The sequence below is a fragment of the Pelophylax lessonae genome, assembly GCF_965119305.1.
Source record: "Pelophylax lessonae genome assembly, chromosome: 13".
In the NCBI taxonomy this organism is placed as follows: domain Eukaryota; kingdom Metazoa; phylum Chordata; class Amphibia; order Anura; family Ranidae; genus Pelophylax; species Pelophylax lessonae.
Genome location: NC_138780.1, coordinates 187,655,962 through 187,674,098, shown reverse-complemented (window position 1 = coordinate 187,674,098; position 18,137 = coordinate 187,655,962).

The following is an 18,137-nucleotide window of genomic DNA, read 5'->3' as shown; positions in this document are numbered from 1 at the left end:
TACCCTCAGCTTCTTTAGCAAGGCAGTGGTCATCTTGGAGGTGTGTTTGGGGTCATTATCATATTGGAATACTGCCCTGTGACCCATTCCCTGAAGGGGGGGGGGGGGGGGATCATGTTCTGCTTCAGTATGTCACAGTACATGTTGGCATTCATGGTTCCCTCAATGAACTGTAGCTCCCCAGTGCTGGCAGCACTCATGCAGCCCCAGACCATGACACTCCCACCACCATGCTTGACTGTAGGCAAGACACCCTTGTCTTTGTACTCCGCACCTGGTTTCTACGACACACGCTTGACACCATCTGAACCAAAAAAAGTTTATCTTGGTCTCATCAGACCACAGGACATGTTCCAGTAATGCATGTCCTTAGTCTACTTGTCTTCAGCAAACTGTTTGCGGGCTTTCTTGTGCATCATCTTTAGAAGAGTCTTCCTTCTGGAACGACATGCAGACCAGTTTGATGCAGTGTGCGGCGTATGGTCTGAGCACTGACAGGCTGACCCCCCACCCCCCCTTCAACCTCTGCAGCAATGCTGGCAGCACTCATACGTCTATTTCCCAAAAGACAACCTCTGGATATGACGCTGAGCACGTGCACTCAACTCCTTTGGTCGACCATGGCGAGGCCTGTTCTGAGTGGAACCTGTCCTGTTAAACTGCTGGCTACCGTGCTGAAGCTCATTTTCAGAGAGTTCTTTGCCATGAGGTGCCATGTTGAACTTCCAGTTACCAGTAAGAGAGTGAGAACGATAACACCAAATTTAACACACCTGTTCCCCATTCACACATGAGACCTTGTAACACTAACGAGTCACATGACACTGGGGTAGAAAAATGGCTAATTGGGCCCAATTTGGACATTTTCACTTAGGGGTGTAATCACTTGTTGTCAGCGGTTTAAACATTAATGGCTGTGTGTTGAGTTATTTTGAGGGGGGACAGAAAATTTACACAAATAGCAATTTACACAGAGCTTGTTATACAAGCTGTACACTCACTATTTTACATTGTAGCAAAGTGTAATTTCTTCAGTGTTGTCACATGAGCTCCAATGATTCTCAGACCCTGCCCCTTGCCATGCCTGTACATTGGGCCTCGGGTAGGAGCCGATGTCAGAGTGCTAATGGCAGCTGGAAGCACTCTCGTGAACCCACGGATGGTGAGTGGAGCTCGGCAGACCAGGACCAGGTAGGTCCTTCTCCTCTCCTGGTTCCTCATATATAGGGGTACTAGTTTAGTTCCAAAACTCTGACCTGGCTGTGGCTGTTATTTAGAAAGCAGCATGACCCATGAGACCAGTGGCACTTTGCCATAGGTGTGCACCCCTAATCTCAAACACATACAGTATATGTGTGTGCACGTGTACAGTATATATACTGACGTTGTCAGTAGAGCAGTGGACGGTGTCAGTAGGGCAAGGATTGGTGTCAGAAGGGCAGTGGATTGGTGTCAGTAGGGCAGAGATTGATGTCAGAAAGGCAGGGGATGATGTCAGTAGGGCAGTGGATTGGTGTCAGTAAGGCAGGGGATGGTGTCAGTAGGGCAGAGTTTGGTGTCAGTAAGGCAGGGGATGGTGTCAGTAGAGCAGTGTATATGTGTCAGTAGGGCAGAGATTGGTGTCAGTAAGGCAGGGGACGGTGTCAGTAGGGCAGTAGATTGGTGTCAGTAGGGCAGAGATTGGTGTCAGTAGGGCAGAGATTAGTGTCAGTAAGGCAGGGGATGGTGTCAGTAGGGCAGTAGATTGGTGTCAGTAGGGCAGAGTTTGGTGTCAGTAAGGCAGGGGATGGTGTCAGTAAAGCAATGTATATGTGTCAGTAGGGCAGAGATTGGTGTCAATAAGGCAGGGGACAGTGTCAGTAGGGCAGTAGATTGGTGTCAGTAGGGCAGAGATTGGTGTCAGTAGGGCAGAGATTGGTGTCAGAAAGGCACGGGATGGTGTAAGTAGAGAAGTAGATTGGTGTCAGTAGGGCAGAGATTGGTGTCAGAAAGGCAGGGGATATTGTCAGAAGGGCAGTGGATTGGTGTCAGTAGGGCAGAGATTGGTGTCAGTAGGGCAGAGATTAGTGTCAGTAAGGCAGGGGATGGTGTCAGTAGGGCAGTAGATTGGTGTCAGTAGGGCAGAGTTTGGTGTCAGTAAGGCAGGGGATGGTGTCAGTAAAGCAATGTATATGTGTCAGTAGGGCAGAGATTGGTGTCAATAAGGCAGGGGACAGTGTCAGTAGGGCAGTAGATTGGTGTCAGTAGGGCAGAGATTGGTGTCAGTAGGGCAGAGATTGGTGTCAGAAAGGCACGGGATGGTGTAAGTAGAGAAGTAGATTGGTGTCAGTAGGGCAGAGATTGGTGTCAGAAAGGCAGGGGATATTGTCAGAAGGGCAGTGGATTGGTGTCAGTAGGGCAGAGATTGGTGTCAGTAAGGCAGGGGATGGTGTAAGTAGAGCAGTGGATTGGTGTCAGTAGGGCAGAGATTGGTGTCAGTAAGGCAGAGATTGGTGTCAGTAAGGCAGGGGACAGTGTCAGTAGGGCAGTAGATTGGTGTCAGTAGGGCAGAGATTGGTGGCAGTAAGGCAAGGGATGGTGTCAGTATTTTTAATTTTTATAATTTTATTTTCTAACATTTTTTTTCACATTTCTTTCTTTAGGAAGCCCCATTAGGGGGCATTGTTGAAATATCAGGGGTCGAAACAGGGGTGAACTGCACCACACAGGGTGATTAGGGTGTGCACACGCCAATGCACTGTCCTGACATCTTCCACACTGTGAAATGCAGCACTGCTTGATGGGATTCTTTTAGGCCTGGTTCACATGTATGGGGGTTTGTGCAGGCACAACAGGCTATTCATTTGAATGGGCTGCTGTGTCTGCATTTCCCAAAGAAAAAAAGGAGCATGCAGCATTTTAAAAACGCAGTAGCCTTGAAATCGCATCATGCTTTTGCACCATGTGACCTAGACCTACCTGCAGTTCCTGCACCTACAAACATGCTGCATTTTTAGAGGGGTGGGCCACATAAGTCTCATGGTGCAAAAGCATGATGCGATTTCAAGTCCACTGGAAAAATATTGGACGGTATACATCCTCCACAATATTGATTTGCAGCAGAACCCCTGGGGACCACCAAAGTTTTCTCATAGACCATCATTTATTCTCTCTGGAGAAGAGACGGTTGAGGGGGGATACGATATCAATGTACAAATACTGTACTGGTGATGACCCTAGCATAGGGAACAAACTATTCAGAGAAAGGGAATACAATAAGACACTCGCTAAAACTAGAGGCAAAACGGTTTAAAGCGGTTGTATACTCAAAAAAAAAAAAAAAAAACCCTGCAAGACAAAGGCATAATGAGCTAGTATGCATCGCATACTAGCTCATTAGGTTATACTTATCTTAAAACGAAGCCCCGACACGGACCCCCGGACACTGCTGTGGGAGCGGACATGATCCCTCGGCGTCTCTTCCAGGTTCGGTGGCTCCGGCGCTGTGAGTGGCGCTATGACGTCACTCCCGCGCATGCGCGAGGGGGATTAACTTTCCGGGAACTTCCCGACAAGGAACTCTGAAGGTTCGCCGGTGCAAATATCTCCTAAACCGTGCAGGTTTAGGAGATATTAATTGTACCTACAGGTAAGCCTTATTATAGGCTTACCTGTAGGTAAAAGTCAACAAAATGACTATACTACCCCTTTAACCTTAAAATACGTAAAGGGTTCTTTACTGTCAGAGCAGTAAGGATGCTTACCAGCAGGGCGCATCGATAGTTTAAAAAAACTATTAGATGGGCACCTTAAAGACGACAACATACAGGGGTATACAATGTACGGTTAACATCAAACACACACACACATCACTGGTTGAACTGGATGGACTGATGTCTTTTTTCAATTTCACAAACTATGTAACTATGTAACCTATGATAAAAATGATAGACCCTTCATTTCTTCGTAAGTTGGCAAACTTACAAAATCTTCAAGGGATCAAATAATTATCTTCCCCACTGTAGGTTTTGGGCAGATCGCCCAGTCACTGAGTGGGCCTATGGATGGGGTTACTGTGTCCTGGGGAATGGGACTGAAATGTTGGTAAGAATGCAATTGCCTTGCTTGTATGGAGTCATATAGAAGAAACAGGGCCCTCAATGCCCTGGCATTTCCCATCGTATAAATATTTATCTGTAAATCTTCTCGAAAAGTAAACAGCATCCAATTTCCAGTGGCAAGCATACCGCCGCTTAGCACGGTAGAAATACCGCCGATTTGTGAAGGTTTGGGAACACCACCAAGAATGGAAATATTGTGAAGAGGAGGTGATTTGTTTTCCACTAAGTCAGCTGAGTGCAGACAATGTATTGTGTTGTGGTAGACTCTTCTCTCTCTCCATTGTCTATCAGCATGGCTCATCCCTGTCATTTGTAGCTGACGTAGCAGGAGCGAAGCGCACAATCCAGCCTTTCTTGCCTGTTCATTGCACGCTTGATATCAGCCATATTGTCGGCGGTATAAATTAAAAGCAGAGTACCATTAACGGTGTCAGCTCCCAGCTGTTCATAACTTAAATAATTACACTTCTTTCCTAATATTCTGCATTATAAATGCTTAAATATTCAATTATAGATTGAAAGCTGCTCCTTATTTTTTACTCCGTTACCTTCATTTTTTAATCACATTAGCAAACCGGAGACACGGTTCTTTTCATCTACGTGCATAATTATTATTCTGTGAGCATTGTGTCATTAATGGTCATTTCCTCAAGATTTTATATCAGTGGAGACTGACGTGTCATTAAGCTAATCATCGCAGTGACATTTGTAGAGTTATTGGGGCTGAAGCTGATCTGGAATGGCTTTATAGAACCAGGACTCAGGAGCCACAATTTTTTGGGGCGAGGGTAAAAGTCGTGTAAGAAAGAATTTTTAATAACAGAAAGAGGTTGGAATGGAAAGGTACTGTGAATTCAAACAAAAACATTCAAAATGCTAGACTGTGTCCTCCTTAACCACTTAAGCCCTGGAAGATTTTACCCCCTTCCTGACCAGGCCCTATTTTGCGATTCGGCACTGCGTGACTTTAATGGACAATTGCGTGGTCGTGCGACGCTGTACCCAAATGAAATTGACGTCCTTTTTTTCCCACAAATAGAGCTTTCTTTTGGTGGTATTTGATCACCTGTGCGATTTTTACTTTTTGCGCTATAAACAAAAAAAGAGCGACAATTCTGAAAAAATAACAATATTTTTCACATTTTTTTATATGAAATTCCCCCCCAAAAAAATGTAAAAATCAAAATTTTTTAACATTTTAGGCCAATTTGTTTTCTGCTACATATGTTTGGTAAAAAAAATTGCAATAAGCGTATTTTGATTGGTTTGCGCAAAAGTTATTGCGTTTACTAACTAAGGGAAATATTTATGTCATTTTTGGTGTGGTTTTTTTAAACGAATAATGGCGGCGATCTGCATTTTTTTTTGCGGGACTGCGACATTGCGGCAGACAGATCGGACCTTTGACTGACATTTTTGACACTTTTGGGGGTACCAGTGACATTACTACAGTAATCAGTGCTAAAAATATGCACTGTTACTGTAATAATGACACTGGCAGGGAAGGGGTTAACTTTATTGGTGATGCAGGGGTTAAGTGTGTCCCTAGGGGCGTGCTTCTAACTGTAAAGGGGTGTGGCTAGTGATGTAACCACAGAGACATACGATCCTACATAGCAGGATCGTATGATCTTTGCAGTTACACCAGGGAGAATGACAGGCGGCTTTGTTTACATCAGCCGCCTGCCTTTCTCCCTCTCCACCGGGAGATCGCGAGTGACCGGCGGACATCGGGTCCACCGGTCACACGCGCGGACATGTTAGGGAACGAGCAGGGGCGGGAGCGCGCCTCCGGTGGCGCGTGCTCGCCCCCTAAAGACTCTCAGTCTAGCGACATAGTACTACGTCACTTTGCCTGTACGGGGCTGACCGCCGCAGTAAATAGTCGTGCGGCGGATGGCAAGTGGTTAATAAGGAACTGATAACATATGTGCCAGTGGGATTTTAAATGAAGTTCTGGCCTGATTTTTAGGGTATTGCTAGTGTAATGTTTGGAATTCGGAACTCTATCCAGTCTTCTTTTCCTAAAAAAGAAATAAAAAACAGCCTTCTTCAGCAAACACAACAAAAACAGTTCATAACTCTGATATACAACAAATAACACAATGGCTCACCACCAGTATACTAGTCCCACACCAGAATTTAAGGATCCCAGCTGCTCCAGGGTCTAGGAAAAGGCTACAGGAGCCCAGATAGTGTTTCAGTAGCCAGAAAGTGTATAGTCCTCTTACAACCGGTACCTTTTGTAAGCAGGCGCAGTCTACTTTCTCCACTGCAGGCGGTGTTCAGCTGCAGCAGCATTGCAGTTGGAGAAGTCAAGAGGAACATGATTCCTCCATAGTTTCCTGGGTCACTGGGGAAGCTACCCGATGTGGATACTGCCACCACATGTGACTCTGGTGACCATCTTGGGTCAGGCAGAGTCTATTTAAGACCCTGGCTCCCAGGCTTGGCGTGCATTTTTCGTGTGGGGAGTCTAGGGACAGGTCACCCATCTGTCAGGGACAGTATTAGCAGAGGGGAGAGGATCCAGATGAGTAGGGAAAGAGTGGGGACATGCCATCCTTCCTGGAAGCCTCCCTGTTAAGGGCCGTACACACTTGACGAAAATCGGACGAAATATCCTCCGATTTTTCTCTGTCTTCTCAGCGTTCATTACTGTTTTTAGTCGACAGTGCATAAATGTTCACGAAATTTCTCGTCCGATTTTTCTTTTTTTTTGGCACATTTGTTCTTAGACTTCCGGGTTGTCAGCAACTTCAGATCATGCACGGTCTTTCGTATCTGATTTTTCACGGACGTACTGCATACACATTAAACGAAAATCGGTCGTCTGGGGACGGACGAAAAAAATTTTGGTGTTTGTCCTTCCGTTTTTTTCCGTTGAAAATGTCGGCATCGGCTGCTGAAAGTTGTGTACACAATAGGCGAAAATCGGACGATTTCACATCGGGCGGGAATTTTCGGCAGATTTTCTACTAGTGTGTACCCTGCTTTAGGGTCCGGACTGGCCAGGCCACATTCCATCCCTCGAGATAGATGCTGTTGGTGCACCTGAGACCTACTGTTATACTCTTCGCTGCAGCATTCTGTGAGTGCACTTGGTCAGGATTGTCTTCCCGCTGGGTAGTTGTGCTTTGTTGCACCTTAACTTCAATACAGTTCTGATTCTGCAACTGTGTATTACTCAGTACATAGGAAATCCACCTTCTCCTCCTACTCCTTTAATTCCAGCAAGAGTTTAGTTAGGAGACTCTATGATTAGGCTCCTGTTGGAATGAAATGAGGAAGAGGAGCAGGTGGATTTTCTCTGTATATGGTAATACTAATAAAAGCACGATATGGCCATATGGTGGGACCAAACCCCCATTTTTATTTATGGACTCTCTTCAGATTTGGTAGTAATTTCTTTTGCATTTGCGCGCTATTCTTTTTTAATATACATGTCTTTTGGTTCATAGCTGCAGCAGCTTTGGAAATACATGGGTATGCTCCCCCAAATTTTTTGCCTGTTTATTATGTATTCGGTCTGACCAGACTATCGAGGTTGAGCAGCCCTCCCCACCCCCCACATACACCTGTACTCAATCAGTGTCCACCATCAAATGGATATAGGAGGAGTCCCCTGTAGTGCATTTGCACATTCTTCCCAGCAAGGAGTGTTGTCTCCAAGGGTTAGAAGGGCTGGATTCATCTCTTTTTCATGGATAGTGTAGGACCCACTGATAATGGGGTACTTTGACGCAGTAGTGGGCTTGAGCACGATATGGCCATATGGTGGGACCAAACCCCCATTTTTATTTATGGACTCTCTTCAGATTTGGTAGTAATTTCTTTTGCATTTGCGCGCTATTCTTTTTTAATATACATGTCTTTTGGTTCATAGCTGCAGCAGCTTTGGAAATACATGGGTATGCTCCCCCAAATTTTTTGCCTGTTTATTATGTATTCGGTCTGACCAGACTATCGAGGTTGAGCAGCCCTCCCCACCCCCCACATACACCTGTACTCAATCAGTGTCCACCATCAAATGGATATAGGAGGAGTCCCCTGTAGTGCATTTGCACATTCTTCCCAGCAAGGAGTGTTGTCTCCAAGGGTTAGAAGGGCTGGATTCATCTCTTTTTCATGGATAGTGTAGGACCCACTGATAATGGGGTACTTTGACGCAGTAGTGGGCTTGAGCACGATATGGCCATATGGTGGGACCAAACCCCCATTTTTATTTATGGACTCTCTTCAGATTTGGTAGTAATTTCTTTTGCATTTGCGCGCTATTCTTTTTTAATATACATGTCTTTTGGTTCATAGCTGCAGCAGCTTTGGAAATACATGGGTATGCTCCCCCAAATTTTTTGCCTGTTTACTAATAAATGTACCTTGGACTTTTTGAAGTTGAAGTTTGATATAAATGGATCACAGACAGTCTTGGAACCAGCATTCTTTGGTCAGGTGAGCAGTAAGGGGAAGTTGGTATTTATTGCAAAATGGTATAGCTAATTGTTCTGTAATGCTGAAGACATTGCATAGCTTCTCCAAGCCGCTTTTTCGGTTCCATTAAGTGTCAGAACATATGCCAGGATTTAAACCCACTCAGGTAGAACACCTTCATCCAATCACCATGGAATTTGTTGAGACAGATGTTGATTGTCCAAGGAATGGAAGGGAGGTAAACAAGTTGTGGAATTACCCAGTGCTAGTTCTATACTGAATAAGGCTTCATGTACACTTGGCCATTTTTTCCTGCGGCCGCCTGTCAAAACGTTCCTATCCTGAACTCGATTCGTCTGGGTTCAGGAGAGGTAGGTTGAACCTCACCTAACCGCACCAGCTTCTAAAATCTAAATCTCAAAGCATATGTGTAAAAGGATCAACACCTAGGAAAATCTCAAGGATGGCATTATATAACTTGGGCAGGGTGGTTCTACAACTTTTACACCTCCCTATCCTGTTCTTGGATATTCTGAAACTTTGTATAAAGATATGAGGAGTTCAGATCCATTTTGAGGATGATATAAAGTAGGGATCGACCGATTATCGGCAAAGCTGATATATCGAGGGCCGATCTGCGCTTTCCCCAATATATCGAAATCGGCCACCAAGGTTGACCGATATTGCCGATATTTCGGAAAGTGATTGTATTGGAGTGATGCCTGCAGCAAGAGGCATCATCCCGGTACCGGCGTCCATAGCCGACGGTCGGGTGTCTTGTAATGACAACTGATGAGGCTGAGAAGCTGCTCGGCTGTCATTACAAAGAGCGGGAGGGGACGCCCCCCGCCGCCGCCTCCCGCAGCTTGCCCGGGTCACTTGTTCCACTGGGAGACCCGGGCAAACAGCCTGCACGGCCGCCGAAGGCCTGATCGGGTCTCCATGCAAAAACCTGGAAGTGATGTCATGACATCACTTCCAGGCACTCGGCGCCAAATTCAAAAAAAAATACAGCATTCAAAACAGCCAAACTTGGCATTTGAATGCTTTTAAGTGCAAAGGAGGGGTTTGGGGTATTTTAGACCCCCAGATCCCTGCACAAGAGTACCTGTCAAAGAAAAAAAATATTATCGGCCCATATCGGCCGATACCGATATGCATTGACCAAAATATCGGTATCGGTATTGGCAACGAAAAAAAACCATATCGGTCGATCCCTGATATATAGCCAGTGGAAAGGTCCAAAGGGGTCTAAAAAGCTTGCATCTTTAAAGCCCCTTTCACACATACGGTCCATTTGTCCATTTTTCATCCATCCGTTGATGGATGAAAAACGGACATTAATGCATCTCTATGTAAAAATGGATGACAGCGGATGATCGTCCGTTAACATCCGTTTTCATCCGCTTCGGTCAATGTCCGTTTTTTGGAATGGATGAATGCCCTATTTTTCATCCAAAAAAAGAAAAAGGATGAAAAACTGATGTAAACAGACAAACGGTCCATTTTTTATCCGTTTTTGCATTGGTAGTGGATGTAAAAAAAAACGGATGAAAAATGGATAAAAAAACGGATTAAAAACGGATGAAAAACTGATACATTTTGACGTGACTGAACTGATAAACTGAACGGACCGTATGTGAAAGGGGCCTAATAGGTTGTGTTAGCCAACAGTGTTCATTTTGTTGGCAAAAATATTTTCGTTGACTAAGTTGACACTACAGTAAAACCTTGGATTGCGAGCATAATTCGTTCTGGAAACATGCTTGTAATCCAAAGCACTCTTATATCAAAGCCAATTTCCCCATAAGAAATAATGGAAGCTCAGATGATTCGTTCCTCAACCATTTATTCATAAATCCTTCAGTTTATAATCCATATAAAAAGATTATAGCAATGTGATAGGCTGTGTTCATTCAGGTCTGGTATTGATTTTGAGGGGATCCCCATGCTATGTTTTTTTTTTTTTTAAAATGGAGTGGAGTCCCCCCCCAAAATCCATACCAGACCCTTATCCAAGCATGCAGCCTGGCAGGACAGGAAAGGGAGAGGACAAGCCAGCGCCCCCCCCCCCCCCCGAGCCATACGAGTCCACATGTGCTCAACATGGGGGAGGGGTGCTTTGGGGTAGGGGAACCCCGCTGACAGCTGATGAATGATCAGTTGTTAAGGACGCAGCGGCTGGCTTCCTTGCTTGCTTCCTAACATCCAGCTATTCACAGCTATTCACAGGGGAACCCCACAGCAAATTTAAAAAGAAAAAGTGGCATAGGATCCCCCCCAAAATCCATACCAGCCCCTTATCTGAGCATGCAGCCTGGCAGGACAGGAAAGGGAGGGGTGCCCCCCTCCCCTCCTGAACCATACCAGTCCACATGCCCTCAACATGGGGGAGAGGTGCTTTGGGGAAGGGGAACCCCCGCTGACAGCTGGTGAATTATCAGTTGTTAAGGACGCGGCGGCTGGCTTCCCGGCCTGCTTTCTAACAACCAGCTATTCACAGTTTTTTAAAGAGAAAAAAAACACAAAATGCATTAAAACTGCATTCAAATGCGGGTTTAAAAACACAAAACGTGCCTGGAAACCGCATCAACTGCATAGATGTAAACCTAGGGTTAGCCTTTAAGGCACATCATTGAAATAAAACAGGCTTTGATGAAAGTTTTTTTTTTTTTGCCGGCAGGTGAGAAAGCGTTAAATTTCCTCTTATTAAGTTCATAGATAAAGTGATGACAGCAAAGTACATTTCCTATCTCCTAGCTGGAGGCCATGATAATGCAGTGAGACGATTTGTTTGCGCTCAGGAACACGACTGACAGTGAGTGACACAATGACAGCTCGGCGCCTGCTTTAGCGCTCCTCTGGATAGGACGCTGGGGGCGCCCGGGGAATGCTGTGATGTCGTGTCAGAAGCTGCAATTTCGCTGATTGATGATCCGCCATAGAGAGATTTGTTTACCTTGAGAGCAAAAACTTTACCGGCTTGTATCAAATCCACAAAACTTGGCTTAGAGATTGGAAATTTCACATGATTGGCAAACAAGGGGAACTTTTACAGTCAAGTTAACTTTAGTCCCGGTTCACACATATGCAAACTCAGACATCGCATGTGATTCGCAGCGCACTACTCTGCAAAATCACATGCGATGTGTGTGCGTTGCCAATTCAGCCATACAGATTGTATTGCTGAATTCACAACGAATTTGGACCAAAGTCACACAAGACCCTGTTTCTGGTCCGCACCAGAATTGGATTGCATGGGTGTTCACACCTATGTGATCCGATTCATGTCTGAACTGACAGTTCTCACTGCGATATGCGAACTGATCTGGGGGTTTCATTAACTTTGTATTGACACCCCCAGCGATTCGCATATAGCAGTGTGAACTGCCTGCGAGTTGAGTGCGATACGGGAACCCGCAGTGGATTCGCAGGGTTCCCGCATCGCATATGTGTGAATCGGCACTTCATCTTCCTTCTAGGGGTGTAGCTAGGAATCATTGGGCCCTATAGCATAACTTTGATGGGTCCCCCATTAGCAGGGGACAACTGTGACAATACACATTATTGATTGCAACATGAAGTATTCCTAAATTAAAGGCAGGCAGCCGGAGAGCCAATAAACTTCTAGGGAGCAAAGCTGTGGATAAAAGTTTTAGTTGCAGCGGCAGTAATACTAATAATGATAATAACATTATTACAAATTGTGTAGCAGTACCCCGAAAGACCTGCTAGTTGATGAATAAAGTTATTGCAAAGGTTTAGCTTTTATTTTCCAACCACCTCAGTGCTGGACACTTTTACCCCCTTTCTGTCCAGGAACAAGAACTAGATTTTCCCATGGGGCAAACAAATGGCCACTACCCTCACCTATAGCTGGCCTTCGCAGCAAGGAGCACATGGAAGGGTGACGCATGTCTAACAAGATCAAAGAAAATTCCCAGCTCAACTTATCGACCAGCCTGCAACCAACCAAATTATCCTGTCTAACAGTTTGCACTAAAAACAGGGGTTTCTTTTTAGTTCTAAACAGGGGTTGAGATCTATCCATCATGTGCCTCTACTATGGAGGTTCTTAAAAATGTATAGTTAGGACTGCAGGTAATACTGGGGGGCTTTGCAGCTTATGCTGTTAGACAGGATCATTTGGTTAGTTGCAGGCTGGTTGGTGAGTTGAGCTGGGAATTTTCTTTGGTTTTTGTGCTCCTTGCCGCGAAAGCCAGTTATAGGTGGGGGCAGTGGCCATTTGTTTGTACTGTTGAAATACTCGGGAGGGGACGCACTGGTGGGGCCCTCCTAATAGCATCATGGGCCCCTGAACAAATTGATGCACTGGGGCCCCTACCAGCCTATCCCAATTTACGCGCCTACTCACAAGAATTAAAGTATAAGTAGCTGATCTATGGTAATTAAACATACATTTATTAGTACTTTCAATAAAATTGATTTTATTTATTTATTTATTATTATTTTTTTTTTTTTTTTTACAATTTGTGTATTATGCCTTCTTTTATCACTTTTTTTTTTTTTTTAATATTTACATTTTTATTATTAACTTCATCATATAAACTTACAAAACATTTCATTAAAAAAAAAAAAAAAAACATAAAAAAATTCCTTAAGCAGATTTACAAAGTATTACCTTACAGTACATTTTTCCCTTTCTATTCCCCCTCTCCCTCTCCCCCCCCCCCCATCCTCCCTCCCCATCTCTCTCCCATATTTGTCCTTAGCTTACTCTACTGCCTCTTCTGTTGTTATTTCTTTCATGGTATTTAAGCATTCATTTCTACATATTTAATTGATTTTTTGAAATCTATCCACAATAAAATTGATTTTAAATAGGAAAACATGCCATAAATCAAAGACTAAACCAACACAAAGGGCACAGTACAGGGAGGGGAGGGCAGAAGGGCACGGTACAGGGGGGAGTCAGGAGGGCACAATACTGGGACCAGGAGGGTACAGCACAGGTTCTGGGATGCTGTAAAGGCCAAACCGGGACAGCTTATGAAAAGAATGACTGTCCCGACTAATTCGGGACAGTTGGCAAGTATGATGTAATGCAAGATTATCATGAGGCCCCCATGCACCTGGGGCCCCTGGGCAGTGCCCATGCATTTAGACAGCCCTGCACACAGGACACCTTTGCTTCCATTGTGCTACATGCTTGGTGTCCAATGCGCCACTGTGCCTTTAAGGAGGGGTGGGCTCCCTCCTGGCTTAAAATGATTGCAAAGGCAGAAAGTTTTTTATCTTAATACATTCTATGCATTAGGATAAAAAAAAAAAAAAAAAAACCTTTTGTGTGCAGCAGCCTCTCCAGAACCCCCTAATACCTACCTAAGGTCCATCTAGATCCAGCGATGTTGCAGGAGTGTCTCGGCTGCTCTGGACTCCCATCTTCAATGGCTGAGACAGCAGCACGGTGCCATTGGCACGCGCTGCTGTCAAATAAAGTCAGTCAGCCAATGAGGAGAGAAAGGGGGCGGGGCCGGGCCGCAGCTCAGTGTCTGAATGGACACAGGGAGCTATGGCTCGTCTCGGGTGCTCCCATAGCAAGCTGCTTACTGTGGGGGCACTCAACAGGAGAGAGGGACCAGGAGAGCCAAAGAGGGACCCTAGAAGAGGAGGATCAGGGCTGCCCAGGGCAAAACTACTGCATAGAAGAGGCAAGTATAACATGTTTGTTATTTTTAACTAAATAAAAAAGACTTTACTATCACTTTACCTGCCCTCTATTTATTTACAGTATTAATATGCATGTGCTTCTACTTTGGAGGCTCTCAAAAATGTATAGAGTTAGGAATGCAGATAATACTGGGGTGCCATGAAGTGGCTCTGCAGCTTATGCATGTGTTTGCGAATGTGTGCAAACTAAACCCCTGTTTTCATTGCAAACTATTAGACAGGATAATTTGGTTGGTTGCAGGCTGGTTAGTGAGTTCAGCTGGGAATTTTCCTATGAACCTACCTAAGAGGGTGCTACACTTGCAATAACCATAATTCTATTTTACATAATGACAACATTATTAATACTCTTACCAGAGGCGTAACTTGAACCTTCAGGGCCCCGGTGCAAGAAACCATGAAGCGCCCCCCGGACCCCTGGCCGGGGCCCTTCCCTTCAAGCCTGGGGCTCTTCCCACTGATCCTGGGGCCCTTTACTCTGGTTGCGGGGCCCTTTATTACAGTCCGCAGCGGGACCCTTTCACAAGTTCTGCAGTGGGCCCCTTCCTGCCATCTTGGGGCCTCCCCACGGTGGTGGAATGCCAGGGCCCGGTCGCAAATGTGACCTTTGCGATCCTGGAAGTTCACCCACTGGTGTCAGTAGTTTTTATTTTTTGATATTTTAATTGTATTATTTTCTATCATTTTATTTTATTTTTTTACAACGTCACTGACTATGACTCTGTCCATTCAGAAAAGGAAGGAGCTGGTAAATTACATATTTACCGACCCCTTCCTGGTTCTCTAGTGTGACACATCCCCTGCAGCAGCTGGCAGGAGAGGGGAGGGGACCATGGGAGCACACAGGGCCTCAGAGACAGCAGAACACAAGTGAACTGGGTAGACGGGGCGGTGGGGGCAGCATACAGAGGAACCAATCTCCTCCATTTTCCTCCTGCAGCTACAGGAGGAAAAAGGAAGACAGTGATTTCTCTACATGCTGCCCCCACCGCCCCTCCTATTCAGGTGTACAGGGGAGCCGCACAGGCCCCCTGGAGCATGGGGCCCGGTTACAATTGCAACCCCTGCAACCCCTGTAGTTACACCCCTGACTCATACAAACCTCTTTATCCACTTGCCTGCCAAGAGTGGTAAAATCAAGCTCACAGCTGCAGATGTGCATAGTAACTAATAATCTTATAACTTCTGCTTGTTCAATTAAGCTTTCACAATAAGCCCCTGTTCCCATTGGAGGCGGGTTCAGCTGAACTTGCGCGATTTAAAACCCTCATTTCAGTGCAACTTCGGGGGCGATTTGAAAGACATCTGCGTGGGTTCATGCACAGATGTTTATTGAAATTGCCCCCGAAGTCGCCAAAAGTAGTGCAGGAACTACTTTTGGAAATCCGTGTGGCGCCGTTGCCGGTAATAGACTGCGATTTGACATGCAATTTGACATGTCAAATCACACCAATGTGAATGGGGGGCTTAAACCTATGAGCTGATTGGTTACTATGCACAGCTGCACCAGATTCTGTGTGCACCAGTTTTAGTAAATTCCCCCCAAAGTATTCTATATTATTTTATAAAGCCATGTTAAATATTCTATTAATATATATTCTATATAGTATTATAAATAGTATGTTATGTATAAAATTCAAATTATGTATTCATCCAATTGGCTTCCACTCACTTGTGTGTACTGTCCATACATTGGCTACACCGGAGTCAAATGTCACTCAGCATCGTGCTGGTTTTCCCATCTCAGCAGCTTCTTGTAGTTTAACAAAGTCTACTTGGTGCCGGGAGCGGAGTTCTTTCACTAAACGTTGGTAATCGCCCCCTCGCCGTCTCCCTCACACGGTGAAGTCGCAGGAGATAACTGAGCCTCATAAAATCTAATGAACTTAACATTGATTTTCCTTAAGTGAAGAATGGCAGTGTGTCAGGGAAATGAATTTTTTCTGCCTGCACTTTCTATTTTCATATCTGTTCTAAATCTCCATTACTGTCAGTGGCAGCTGTGATCAGAAGAGCCGGGGTCAAGAAAAGCAGAGAACCATCTACTGTATCAGTGTCTGCTCTTAGTGCTGATCCTTCTATCATATCAGTGTCGGCTCTCAATGTGGACCCATCTACCATATCAATGTCTGCTCTCAATGTGGACCCATCTACTACTGTATATCAATGTCTGCTCTCAATGTGGAACTATCCACCATATCAATGTCTGCTCTCATTATGGAACCATCCACCATATCAATGTCTGCTCTCAATGTGGACCCATCTACTATATCAATGTCTGCTCTCAATGTGGAACTATCCACCATATCAATGTTTGCTCTCAATGTGGACCCATCTACAATATTAATGTCTGCTCTCATTGTGGAACCATCCACCATATCAATGTCTGCTCTCAATGTGGACCCATCTACCATATCAATGTCTGCTCTCAATGTGGATCCATCTACTATATCAATGTCTGCTCTCAATGTGGAACCATCTACCATATCAATGTCTACTCTCATTGTGGAACCATCCACCGTATCAATGTCTGCTCTCAATGTGGAACTATCCACAATATCAATGTCTGCTCTCAATGTGGACCCATCTACTATATCAATGTCTGCTCTCAATGTGGACCCATCTACTATATCAATGTCTGCTCTCAATGTGGACCCATCTACCATATCAATGTCTGCTCTCAATGTGGATCCATCTACTATATCAATGTCTGCTCTCAATGTGGACCCATCTACTATATCAATGTCTGCTCTCAATGTGGACCCATCAACCATATCAATGTCTGCTCTCAATGTGGACCCATCTACCATATCAATGTCTGCTCTCAATGTGGATCCATCTACTATATCAATGTCTGCTCTCAATGTGGAACTATCCACCATATCAATGTTTGCTCTCAATGTGGACCCATCTACAATATTAATGTCTGCTCTCAATGTGGACCTATCTACCATATCAATGTCTGCTCTCAATGTGGACCTATCTACCATATCAATCTCTGCTCTCATTATGGAACCATCCACCATATAAATGTCTGCTCTTAATATGGACCCATCTATAATATCAATGTCTGCTCTCAATGTGGAACTATCCACAATATCAATGTCTGCTGTCAATGTGGAACCATCCTCTATTAATGTCTGCTCTCAATGTGGCTCTCATCTATCATATTAGTGTCTGCTCTTGGTGCAGACCCATCAATCTTTTCAATGTCTGCTCTCAATGATGACCCAACTACTATATCAGTGTCTGCTCTCAATGTGGACCCATCTACCATATTAATGTCTGCTCTCAATGTGGAACCATCCATCATATCAGTGTCTGTTCTTAATGTGGACTCATCTATCATATTAGTGTATGCGCTTGGTGCAGACCCATCTATCATTTCAGTGTCTGCTCTCAATGTAAAACCATCCACCATATCAGTGTCTGCTCTCATTGTGGAGCCATCCACCATATCAATGTCTGCTCCCAATGTGGACCCATTTACCATATCAATGTCTGCTCTCAATGTGGAACCATCCACCATATCAATTTCTGCTCTCAATGTGGACCCATGTACCTTATCAATCTCTGCTCCCAATGTGGAACCATCCACCATATCAATGTCTGTTGTCAATGTGGACCCATCTATCATTTTAATGTCTGCTCTCAACGTGGTGCCATCTACTATATCAGTGTCTGCTCTCAATGTGGACCAATCTACCATATCAGTGTCTGCTCTCCATGTGGAACCATCCACTCTATTTATGTCTGCTCAATGTGGACCTATCTATCATTTCAATGTCTGCTCTCAATATGGAACCATCCACCATATCAGTGTGTACTCTCAAAGTGAAACCATCCCCCATATCAGTGTCTGCTCTCAATGTGAACACATCTATCATTGTGGTGTCTTCTCCTTATGTGGAACCA